The 10624-nt window shown below is 47.9% G+C and overlaps 1 protein-coding gene across 1 annotated transcript in view; it reads right to left on the reverse strand.

The window, feature by feature from the left end:
* FRMD4B (FERM domain containing 4B) overlaps positions 1-10624 on the reverse strand; it is an 89306-nt gene that overhangs the window by 78226 nt on the left and 456 nt on the right. The gene's annotated exons all lie outside the window — the stretch shown is intronic.

Below are 10624 nucleotides of genomic sequence, written 5' to 3' on the forward strand. Positions count from 1 at the left end.
CCAGGCTCCCCCTGGACTTTTCCAGCTGCTCTCATGCTTGGCAGCAGCCCCTCAGGAAACCCAGACGCCAGCCTTGAACAGACATGAGGTAAGCAGGCGATGAAAAATAATTAAAAGGGCTATATCACAAGTCCATCTGAATTGCCTTTAACTTCTGTAACTCTTCAAAAAATACGAAGAGCAAGCAAATAAAACAACCAAAGCCTGAAACCCTAAGCTCTTTGGAAGAAGTCAAAATAGTGGGTATTGGCTGCACCAGGCGCTGAGTGGCATTTCTAGAGCGAGGAGTCAGCCTGCCCAGCCACCAGCACCTTGCCAGGCACTCGGGGCGGGTTTGACAGATTTGGACTGCTCCACACTCCACTTTTAAAGCAAAACAAGCACTTCAGATCAAAAGACTCTTTCTCAACAGCCGTTAACGAGCTCCATGTGCACTGCTGCATCTCCAGTGCCAACCTCTTCATGAGGTTTTTTTGGGGGGGGCAAGAGGGGTGGGGACCTTACTGATGAGACATTTAATAGCTACATGCTGAAAGGAGCTACTGTACCAGGCACTGACCGCCTTTTCTCGGGACTTATGAATCTGTGCTTTGTTCGGTTTAAATCATATCCCAGAGCAGCCTATAAGGGTGATCTCTGAAAATGGGTTCTCTCTATAATCAGAAATTACAGACCTGCTCTCCAGATGCAGCAAAGTTACCAGAATCAAGCTTGGATTTAGCACTTTCCTAAAAGCAGCCAAGGCAGCACTTACAAAGGCAGGAAAAAGCAGCTGTAAATGCTGGGAGTAAACAAACAGCCCCTTATCTCCACAACAGAGTGCAAAAGGTGCAAAGAAATTTTTATGGACTAATCTTTCAGGGCAAAGAAAAGAGCAAGCAAAAAGCCTGCACCACCGAAGCACCCCAAAGCAAACTCACTTTGCTCCAAGCTGCTTTCTGGCTCCCTGCTCTCCTGCGCTCACAGCTCCGTGGTCTGCATGATGTTTAAGTTGGGGCACAATGTAACAGCACTAAACAACATTATCTGTTGCAGCTAAGCATCAGAAATTAAAATATAGCCTCTTACCTCCAAGCCACAGCCCCGCTGGTTTAAAAGGACTGAAAAAACCCAAGAAGTACTCAACAGCATGCATGTACTAAGCCTTCATGTTTTCTGTACATTCAAACCGGGGGAAGAAGGGAGACACGATCCCGGACTTCTTCCGTTGCCATATAACCTCAAGGAAGTGACCTTCACATTTGTTGCTTTGATTACAGATTCAGAAACAAAAGCCCTTCCAGCGTGAGTCAGGGGACACAAGAGGTTGAAACGTGATTGTTAAAAATGGAGGCGAGCTGGGAAAGCATTACAGTTATCCTTTTTTCCCCCTTTGTAATAATAACCCCTTTATTATGAAACAAAACCAAGTAAGAAACCAGCAGTTACTGACCGAAGGCATAGCACAAGGTGCCAGCCCCGGGGCAATGAGACACTTTGCTGTGGGAACACGGGTCCCTGCCAGCCCCCCTGCGCCGCGGCAGCCAGCTGAGGATCCCCACGCCAACAGCTCTGCGCTTGTCGGGAGCTGCCATCGCCCCTCCGGCTCTTCCTCCCCGCACATCCCCACCCAGGGGACAGAAGGGACCTTTATGCTAAAACTTGGCACAGCCCTAAAACCTCAAGCCGCCTCCACTTTCGACCCCTGGGAGCGGGAGCTTAGCCCCGCGGCCGCAGGGAGGCTCATCTACCGATCTGAAGGTATATGGGTAAACAAAGATAACCAGAGCTTGTCTTCTCAGCGTGCCTGCCCTCGTTTCATACACTCCCATCTCCATAGTCCCTTGCTGTGACAGGTACCCCCGGGCACAGCGTTTCACTGGATTTCCCCAGCTCCTTTCCAAAGCACACTTTGGTCCGCTGCCTCTGACGTGGGCTACTGCGTGTCAGGGAGGGAACCGGGAGTGCAGACAGTTTATACCCTTGGCCGTCAATCTGAATTTGTTTTGGGGTCAGGGTTGGTCTCCAGGAGTGCAGTTCACTGCTGGTAGAGGTGTAGGAGTAAGTCATCTACCTGCTGTTCCACTGCTCCCTTTGCAGGACTGCTTTCTGCGTGCAAAACACCAAGTTATACTTAATCTCCCCGATTTCTTCCCTTCTAGTGCATCAACCTACAAGGTTTCACACACCTCTGGGCTTTGACACAGCAATGCTAACTGTATCAGGCAGAGCACAGGTATCAAAGGCACAAAAGCCGAGCTCTCCTCCAAAAGAAATGTCAGACAACTATATAACACTGCTTTCACTGAAAACAGGAAAAAAAAACAGAACGGAAAACTAAAGAACTGTGCACCCAAATCCAGGAGGCTGTAACCTCCAGAGCTCCAACCCGACCTCCAGACAGGTACACAAGATACACAAAATCTTAAATTTACACATGCAGTTACTTCAAAATCTAAAATACAAGCCTGTTCCTCCTTCACAAACACAGCTCAGCATTCTCAATTTCCTTTTATGTGACATGATTATGGGTACCCAAGCTTTTAAATCACACCACTGATCCACACCCTCTGGCCACATAAATTATGGTAGGAAGACTGATGCCAAGGGAACGACACAGCCCAGCACCACAGCATCCAACGTGGGCTGGAAGATGCAGGCCAGGGGGAACATCACAAAACACTAGCAGAGCAGGTAGGCTCTTTGGACATGGACCAAGACAACCTCACCTGGGAGCGAGAACAACCTCTTCCCTTCAGCTGGATGCTCTCCTTCGGTTATTTATGCCCCCCACAACTGAGCAGTGACTATACACAGAGAGGACAAACTATGAAGACTTTTCCAACCCATTTTTTATAATCCATGGATCTATTTTAATAGAAAAATTAAGTTCAACACCTGGAACAAGCTAGCTTGCTTTTATCAGAATGGGAAGTAAGAACCTCAGGGTCAAACTTTTGAAAGCAACATCTGATCAGAGACACACAGCTCCCACTTCTTAGAGGTACCAAGCCCTCTTGGTCCTGCTAAACTCCCCCAAACAGGAGGCTCCGTGTACCAAGTGTTTGAGGCCAACAACGGGCTCCTTTAAGCTGCAGAGCACAGTGTAAAGTCAGAGCCTTACTGAAGGTGCTGGGAAGAGAAGCAGGGCTGCCTGGCCCACACGAGCAAACAGCACGAATCAGCCCCGCTCCCCTCGCCTGGGCCAGGCACTGGGGCTCCAGACATCTCCAGAGGGCAACTCACTCCAGCTATCCCAGACACCTGGGATGCAGTGAGGTGCCAGAGGTGTCTCACCCTCCTTGTTTAATGCGGAGGAACTAGCTTTGATCAAATATCCACCTTTTAAATAGCTGCAGACAAAGATTTTTTCCCCAAAGTCACTTTGTAAAAGCTAATATTCTCATAGTCATGAGAGTGACTGAGATACGAGAGTGACAAAAAGTCTCCACACAATGCTCAATATCACAGGTTTCATGAAAAAATCATGAGCTGGCCCCACATCAGGCAGGAGGATGCCAGGTCAGGTCCAGCCAGCTGGTCCAGACTGCACCAGCAACCTAAGGGGCAGCAGCTGAGACAGTTTTGGGAGAGTATTTCAGAGTAACAAACTTGGGTTGTCTCCAAAACACAGAGTCCAAAGACCCAAAATAAGATGGAAAATAGACAGTGAGTCATTTTTCCTTAGAGCAATGGCATGAAGGTTACCTGGGTGGTGCCAACTCCTGCCCTGCTGGGATAACCACAGGGACAGGAATAGCTGGAGAAGGGGAAGAGCACAGCTCCTCGGAGGATCCGGGGCTTCCAAACAAATACGCATCTGGGCTGTGTAATTCAGCTCTACCCTGGGCCACAAATAACTTTTCTAAAGAAGAAGAAAAATCAGAGTTTAAAAGAAATACAGCATACTCTTAAGAGGTTCCAGGAGTGGGAAGCTGTTAGAGCAGCAAGAGTCGAGCAGGGGAAAGCCTCTGCAATTCAGAGGCCACCAGAAGAGCTCCAAGCTTGGGTCTGGGGATAGCAGCACTGCGACTCCCTGCCAAAGGGTACGTAACCCTACGGCAAACGCAGCACACCCCAGCCTCTCAATGAGGTGAGCAGATGCAACATGCTTGATAGGAGAGAAGAATTTCTCCCACTTTCACTACAGCTTAGCAAACACAGACTTGCAGGCCTGCCAAGTGCCCCTGCCCAACCAGATTCCCAATGGGCTTCATCTACACCAGCATAATTGCTCTCCCAAAACAACTGTGGCAACCAGTCACGTCCAGTCCAGCGTCAGCCAAACAACTCTACGCTCAGCATGATGGGGACCTCTTTGCCTAGGGCAGCCACCTTTCTAGAGAGATTGCTCCCCTCTTGTTTTTTTCCTGTATCTACAGCCTCAGTATTCCTCTCCTATTGCACTCCTGCTGCTTTTTTCCCTACCTGTTTGTTTTCCCACACTTTCTTGCAAGTTTGTGCTCAGTTTGCAGTATTGGGGGTTTTGACATACACCTGAAGGGGGTCAGAATGATAGGTTTTTTTATTCCCTGGGCTCTCCCCTCTCTTTCCTTGCTTGCACAGCCTGTACTTTTTGTGCTGTGTAATTCTTGCGCTGCCCTCTCCTGCTCTTCCAGCTTCTTCACTCCCATGCTCTAGTCCTTGGCCTTCTCCCACACACAAGCCAGCAACCTGCCTGCACGAGATACCAACAAGCATGTCCTCCTCCACGCCATGCACCCTCTGCCCAGCCCACATCACCCTACCTAGAAACCACTGATCCAACAACAGGTAAAACCAGGGTGCTCAGAAAACAGCACATAATTAGCAGTGGCCATGGGGTATAAGTGCTGTATGCAGTAACTTCTCCATCACCACTCCCAGGCTCTGCTGTCACCACACATTTGCACCCAATGGTGAGGAGGAAGAGGAACGCTGGGGCACTCATCGCTGGGACAGCACCTACTCTGCATCTGCTGGAAAACCAACCACGGAAACATCACAGTCTTAAATCTAGTGTTGCTTGGATAGTCAATGATGGCTTTTAATGGCTGAAGAACAGCACCTTCGGGCTATTCTCAGCATTTTGATGACCCTTATTCTCCCCACGTCTCCTTCCCCAACATGCAGAGTTGATGCACATTTAAATGAATGACAGACCAATTAGCAGGGAAAAGTATGCATGTGTATTTGTGTGTGGGAGGGTATTTAAGCTAATATATTCCAGCACTGATAGCTTTATCCTCTTTGCAGTCTCTAAGCATGAACTGGTCTCCATCTGTACAGAAGATTAGTAGAATTACTAATCACTAATTATGACTCAGAGGTTTTAAGAGCAATGCAGACTGTACAAGGGTGGCCTGATTTTTAGAAAATGAGACAACAAAGATAGCACAATATTATTTTAAGCACACGGACAGTCCACCCAAGATTGCAAAGAACTGCAGCGATAATGCTAGCAAAAGGAGTGACAGAAAGCCAAACACTCAGAAGGACAAAAAATGAAGCATGGAAAAACCAGCATGTGCCTGAAACACTTAATTTGCCTTTTCATAAGCCCCTTGTCCAGTCAGAACAAGCTGGCCGGCCTCTCTGCACAAGAGAGATTTGGAGATTTATCCAGGGAAGTTCACGCAGCGATACCTTTGTGCAGGAGCCTGGGTCTGAAAAGCGGCGCCAGCGACATTTGAAATCTAACATTTTGAACTGCGTCAGATCGAAAAAAAATATTTATACAGGCCAAAGCGGGTAGTGAATAGAAAGCACTGTTTGAAACTGGCACTGTGACACCCTGAAGGAAATGAGATGAAGTTCACAGTCTGGTTGTGAAGTTTCTCTGCTAGGGAAGAGGGAGGAGTGGTACAAAAATTGTGTTTGTTTGAATAAACTCTCTCAAACAGAAAACGCTATATCATGAGCTCAAGTGGAAATATGTCTGGCAGAGCGCTTTGGAAAGCTGCTGCTGGAAGTGCGTAAAGCCAAGTTTAACTCTAAGCTGTCAGGAGGCAGTGCCCGGAGCCAGTCCTGTTCTCGGCTCTGCAAGAGGCTCCCCCAAAGCCCCAGCCGCAGGGAAGCCCCCACATGCCGTGTTCGGACATGACGCGGCTTTCAAGCAGAGCCAAAGCTCTGCAGGTAACGTACGAGCAGCGCCACAGCATTAGATCAGATCCCTTCAAAAAGAAGAACAGCTGGATGAAAGCAGTCAGAGCAAAGCTTTTCCAGAGCAACCAGTAATCCCCAGTGCTGAAGTTTAATCTTTGAAGGGGCACATACTCGGCATCCTCTGAAAAGGTCTTCAAGCTCTCTCTGGAAAGCCCTGACCCAAAAGGGCGCCTGAGATGCTTCCTCTGAGCACGGCTCCCGGGGTCTGTCTGGTGCAGAGGAAGGAGAGCTCTGCCCTGACAACACAGCACTCCCCCGCTCCGTGCTCACCCTCACCGCTCCAGCACCACTTTTCATCATTGTGAGAAGAGAAGGAAAAAGGGCATCTCCAATTTGTTGTCAGCATTTTTAATAATGAAAAGTTAAGGTGTGGTAGCAGAGGAAACATGGTCCTCACTATCCAAACCAACTACGTTAGCACCATAGGAAACAGAAGTCAACCGCTTCCTCTCTTGTTCCTCCACCCCAGGTACATATGGGACAGACACATGTACAAAGCTTATTTATTGTGCTTCATCAGCAAATTTTTTTTTTTTCCACTTCACACAAAGGAAGTGACCTTTCAGAGGTTAAAAAGCACTTGGTCTAAAAAGCCACATTAATTCAATTTACACTTTTACACCAGAGATTGTTAGCCAAATTACCAGTGTAACAGAATAGCTTAATTGCAGAGATGCTCCCATACCTGGTTTCATGTCCAGCAGACATTAATCACAATATGTCATCATATTCTGCAGGGAGTTTGGGGACAGTTTGCCTGGTTTCTCTTCACTTTGCATCAAGCAGACTGACAGACTGAGATTTTAACTGAGATTAGAGCATCCACTTGACCAGTTTTTAATTTATAGAGTTAGTTGCATTATCAAATAGACTTTAATGCAATGTTTCTTTCATGCTTAAAGCATAGAAACCAATGAGGAATGGCTGTGCCATGGGATTTACAGGAAAAAAATTGGTATTTGTACCTCAGAAGATGTGCACCAGAATATGGTAGTGTTGACATCCCAACGAAAGTCAGGCCAGTGGTAACACAAGTGACTAAACACGGGATAGATGTTGATCCTGAAATTTTTTGGCTTCACTGCTGCTTATTAATCTCATTTATATAAAAATTTCACTTTCTGTTTTACTGCTCTATAATTAAATCTACGACAGGTGGCCTATAAAACCAGCACATGAAGAGCCCTGCCAAAAGCTTTATTTTGGAAGTAGTATCAGGACACCCAGGAGTGCCATGCTGTCCTGCTGTGGGCATCAGGGGGGGCTCTGGGAAGAACCCCAAAGCCCGGCTGGGAGGCCAGGGCGCTACGCACCAGATCTCCATAACAAAATACAGCCCTCACTCCTTTCCCTCGTAGGAAAAGGGTATCCTTGGATGAAGGCTTCTATGCCAAATTCTCACCTAGGTTTCTTCCCAAGCCCTAACAGCCCCAATAGCTCCTGTTGACTTGCTGCACTTAGAAAGATCTGTGCCAGCTCTTCCATCAGCTGTCTCTGCAAGACTCTGGTTTTTCTAGGACAGGCTTTCAGATGCTCTCTGCCACAGACAAGACAATGCTCCCTGGCATACAACCCAAGCGCTCACAGAGAGGATAAACTCACATACTGTACAACCCTCCTCCCCTCGCATGGGTCCAGAGGTTATTTCAGAGCAAAACGGGACACCCTGTCAGCACTTTGGCTCAAACTCCTCCAGATGAATACGCCTGGGCAAATAAGACATCCCTTCTCCTTTGGCAGATGAGACAGATGATGACAAGCACCCTGGACCAGAGACCAGCTTGGGGAAGAGCCTGAGCTTGGCTTGCTGGGCTGGGGCTGAAGTCCCTGCACCGGCAACCAGGTGAAACAACAGCCGGTAAGACCTTGGAAGGTGCTTCCCACACACACGTGCTAGAAACAAGAAGGCTAAAGAGAAGGTGACCAACAAAGGCTGGTTTGTTCTTGTTGGGTTTTTTTTTTTTTCCTACTTAAAGCTGCTAAGGCAGGTAAAGCCTTTATGCTGGCAGAGAGGATTTCAGCCTCCCCTGGCCAGAGGGCTCTGCCCGCGTGACAACCTCGGCACCTGCCAACTTCAGAAGATGTAGGTGAGAGCCTGGTGTAGGACCATGAAGGTGTTAGTGGCTTCTCCATGCTGGGACCCAACCTAAGGTCTCCCATGAGGCTAGCAAGCATTTTATTAAAAAACAAACCACAAAAAAAGAAAAAATCCCAAAAGTTATCAGCCAAGGGAAAAGAAATCCTACTGGCTTTCTTTCCATCACAGTAACGTACTGATGATTAAAAAAAAGAGACCTGCTAACAGTGTCCAACTCACCCAAAAATAGCCACTGACCCACAAAGCACGAACCTCAAATATGGATCAAAGCAAACTGAAGCCTCCAGCGCTGACCAGCAGTGCAAGTGCCTGTCACCTCACCCTTCCCTGCATGTCCCTTGCACGTAGCTCAGTGACAAAGATCTGACTTGTTTCCTGGTTTGTTACACCACACACAGCCCAGGGAGTCCTCAGAGAGGGCAAAAGCCTAAGTTTAGTCAAAAGGGCCTTTACATACAACCCATGGTATTTTTCACACCTGGTTTCTGAATGTGAAGGAGTTACAGAAATATGAACATTCTTGACGAAGCCAAGGTGGGAAAGGACTTCGTTAAGCACCTGTCCACATGCCAGTATGAATAAGAATACAAGGCAAAATTGTGCTTTCATGCAGCTGCACTAACTACAGGACTTATTCTATCAAAAAGTTAATACAAATAGCATCCCTGGATTTGATTCAACCTCTTACAGGGCTCCGGCATCCAAACAGACCAGTGACATTTAGTGCTGTACGCTCAATCCTGCACCCGCTGGACTCAGCCGGGATACTGCCAGTGGTTTTAACAGACCTCAGCACAAAAAGCAATGTGTTATGCAACCCAAGGAAGAGCTGCAGGGCATTCTTTCAGCCATCTCTTTAATCCATCCCAAATTACCACTAGGAAACTTCTGACATTAAAACGTGAGAGTTGCCTTGTTTCTGCCCAGTTTTCACAGGGATAAGGCACAGTCCGACACTCAGTGCAGTGAGCACAGGGCAACAGGTCACCGCATGTCCCCAGCAGTCTGGCTGCACGCTCCTTGTGGCTGTGACAAGCTACGGGCAGAGGGGAGCAGGGAAGGGGCACTCCCTGTCCACCCCCCTGGCTCACGGGCCAGCTGGAAGGACGATGCAAGGATGCATCTCCTCGTTTTACCCATTTTCACATCCCCACTTTAGGACACAGGCACAAGTCAGTGATGCTTTTCGTAAAGACGACAGATTCATCCACCAACAGCCACTAGGACACAGCGAGTTTGGACAGAGGTAGTCACACTGTTTTGGAAAAAAATAATCTTTTCACTTCAAGCCAACCATCAGAGAATCACAGCTGAACAGGCTGAATACAGCTGTTGTCAGAGCTGGTCCTTACTAAGCCATTATTCCAGCCCTGGAGGGATGGGCTTTGCTTCTATGGGGATGCAGCAGGGAGCGAAGGCAGTCCAAGCTTCACGCTCTTCATGGGAACAGACTCGAAAAATAACACCCACACAGTACAGGTGTAGCTGGATTTTATTTATAGAGAAAGAAGGGAGCCAGGACTGCATCCCACCTTTCTTCAGGTCAGTAAAGGTGGGCAGATGGGGAGCAATGATGCCTGTACTCCTGCATTCCCTAACTATACACAATCCATATTCCTCCAGTAACACAAGTGTGCCATACATCAAAGTGTTTACATCCATCATCTGTACAAGACGCCAAGATGCATTCGAGCACTTGGAAGCACTTCTATCACTGTAAAGCTGTTCTCCCATTCCTGAGCATACCTTAAAGCTAAACAGTAACAGATCCCTTTGGGATTAAATAGGCACAGATGTCTTTTTAGCATGACTTTCTCACAGAAGTTACATCCTGATGGTTCTGGAGAGCTGTGTCATTCTCTGTATTGCAACACACCAGGGAGAAGGGAGAAGCAGCTTTGAAATAGTCAAGATAATCTAGCAAACACACACACTGACACCGTGACCAGGCACACATCACAAGTTTACACGTGAGACAAAAATACAGACACACAAAAAAAATAACTGCCCGCAAAAACAGACTCCAAAAAGAGTGACACCACCCTAACTGCAACTGGATACCACAGTAACTGCAAGTACGGTGCTGTATTTTTTGCCTGCGGGAAGGGGAGCCTCCCAATAGTTGTTTCAGGACTCACTGCAGCTCCCCCAAATAGCAATCCCTTTGCAAGGCAAAGTATATCGCATTACAGTCTGCCACCATTCAGCAACACAAGCAGCAGGGAAAACTACAGCCAGCCTCTCCCATGGCAGCATCGTGCTCCGAGTGCCCGATGGCAGCGCAGGCTGAGAGCTGAGCCACATCTCCCAGATCCTGAGCGCGAGGATGGTGACAGCAGCGTAAGGGGCTCCCGAGGGGCAGTGATACAGGGGGCAGTCGGCTGCCAAAACAGTTTTAGATAA

This window comes from Pygoscelis adeliae, unplaced genomic scaffold, assembly GCF_000699105.1.
Source record: "Pygoscelis adeliae isolate BGI_AS28 unplaced genomic scaffold, ASM69910v1 Scaffold67, whole genome shotgun sequence".
In the NCBI taxonomy this organism is placed as follows: Eukaryota; Metazoa; Chordata; class Aves; order Sphenisciformes; family Spheniscidae; genus Pygoscelis; species Pygoscelis adeliae.